This window comes from Gossypium arboreum, chromosome 9, assembly GCF_025698485.1.
Source record: "Gossypium arboreum isolate Shixiya-1 chromosome 9, ASM2569848v2, whole genome shotgun sequence".
Lineage (NCBI taxonomy): Eukaryota > Viridiplantae > Streptophyta > Magnoliopsida > Malvales > Malvaceae > Gossypium > Gossypium arboreum.
Window position 1 is genome coordinate 74,370,741 of NC_069078.1, and position 2,689 is coordinate 74,373,429.

Below are 2,689 nucleotides of genomic sequence, written 5' to 3' on the forward strand. Positions count from 1 at the left end.
TCTTTACACACGGGCGTGTCATATGGCCGTGGGATAAAGTTAGTAGCAAGCTAAGTGTCACACGGCTATAATATACGGGCGTGCCTATTGGCCGTGTGAAAAAGTTAGTATTGGATTTATTTTTGGCACGCCTGGTTCACATGGGCGTGTCTAATGCCCGTGTGTGACACATGGCCTAGTCACACGGGCATGTGACTTTAACAGTTTGAAAGAATTAGTTAAGTTCTGAAAATTCTGAATAGGTTTGGTTTAGTTCCAACCTTTCCTTTAATGTATGTTTTGGGTCTCGTAAACTATATTTAGAGATGATTGCTTACGAAATGATGTTAAATAATATCTGTGATTCTGAACTGGTCCGAAATGTTCTGTCTGTCTGGTAATGCCTCGTAACCCTAATCTGATGTCTGTTACGGGTTAGGGGTGTTACAACTTCATTGTGCCAGGTAGCCTCAATGAAGTACGCCATGGCTAGCCACCAAGAAAAGTCAGATAGTTGGTCGGGAGCCATCCTATAGTCATCAATGAGATGACAAAAGAAGGGATAGAGGGGTAATAGAACCCCCTTTAAATACGTGTAGAGGAAGTAGGAAACTGCTGTCGCTTAGGCGACATGCCCCATCGCGAATTGAGAAATCATTCACGAAATTCAGAGTTCAAATCCCTCGCACAGCTAAAATTCGATTCATCTCTTCTAGTTTTGTCATACAAACATACTCTTGAGCTTCTACCACATTCCCTGAGATAAAACAACCACTGTCTCTAGTTCTTGCCATGATTTAACAACGAAAATAGAAAAAAAAATTAGAAAGTGAAAGAAATTTCAAAAGATTACCTCTAAAATTGTGCTTCTTATCCATTACTCTTCTTCGAAACTTTTGAATAAAAAAACTACGATTTCTAGGGCTTTGTTAACCCCTTTTAAAGGGTTTCTCTACAAGTTTAAGCAACTCAAGTACCCAGGAATAAAAGCATAAATAACAAATAGCTATATCCTCTCCTACACGTGGCGAACCCCATGAAATTTGATGAAGCATAAAACGATTGGTAAGTTCTATTTATCTCAACTAGAGTCACTTTATGACTCTCCCTTTTAATCAAATGGGGGACAAATTGTTAGGATAGTTACCATAAATTAAGATAGTTACCACCATTGGTCCAAAGGAATTGGCCCAAACCCACAAGAACATGTGTTAAATCTAGAGTAGAGTACGTGTGCGTATGCATGGAGGCTACTTAGCATGTCATCTCAATGAACAGTACTCATATCATATAAATAGGCAAACATCACCAAAAAAAAAGGATAGAGAGAAAAATATCTCAACAACAACAACAATTATTATTATTATTCAGCAAAGTCATTTATTAATACAAATTTGAAGTTAAAGAATCCAAAACGCCACCAGTATTAAAGCTGGAGTGACAAATCAACACAACTTTAATATTAGAAGCATTGGCATATATTGGAAGCTTCGCCACGCTGCAGTTGTTGAAGAAGATGTTTTTCTTCCATTTTCGGAAAAATATAAATTGTATTCCAACACAAAACTTCAAGTGCCGACTGACTTCATCGCAGCCTATATGAACTCTTAATTGCTTCATACTAGTTCAAATTCAGTACAAGGCAACCTTTAAATTTCTTAAATTTTTGATTTTTTTTTAAATTTTAAAAAGAATTATATTCTTTTGGATTTCTAAAGTAATATTTAAATATTGGAAACTTCTTTACTTTTTTAATTATTCTGAATTTTACATTTGCTAATTTCTTTTAATTTTCAACAGCTTTTTTCATAATTTTGAAATTATAAATTTTCTTGTTACTTTTTTAAAAAATTTAAATTATTTTTTGACATGACGTTTAAAATAAATTAATGTCATATCAACAATAAAATATCAAGAGTCAATTTACTTGAGTAAAAGAGTATGAGCCAAATTGAATAAATATGTAAAGTTGAAAGTCATTATTATTATTATGTCGTACATAAAACACCAAAATAGGCATTTACCCATGCAAATTAACAAAGGGCTATTGTTATCTTTCATTTAATGTATAAGAATCAATTTGCTCCTTTTATAAAAAAAAGATTAAAATATAATTTGGGGTATAGTACAGGGGCTTCTATAGTACACTTACACAAAAAAAAAATACATTTTTTTTAATTATAAAAAGCCTACTTCTATCAATAGAATCTTTCAAACCCTTAAGTCGAAAGAAAATACTTAAGTGCACTTGAATCCACGTATTACTAGTTGTTGCAAAGTAAGGATGCTAACAATAAAATTTATATAGTCAATTATCTATATCTATATATTAATATTTAAGTTTTTATTAAACTGGTATCATGAGTTAACTAAATATCAACATAATTGAAAAAATCTAAAAATTATGTTTTTTTAAATAAAAATATTATTACAGTCTTTTATAAAAAAATAATTTATATATAACCGCTAAAAGAAACTAGTTGAAAATGCAATATCAATGTTTGAACATTGATTTTAAGGTATCAATAAAGAAGGCTTGACCAATGCGATGTGTTTTTTTTTTTTACTGAATGTGATGTTAATTTTAAAGGTAAATATATATTATTTAGGATAATTTTTGAGTACCACTTAATCTAATATATTAATAATGCATTTCTTCAATTCTTTATATTACCAAATATTTGAAGTGGGAGGAATTAATTTGCAAGCA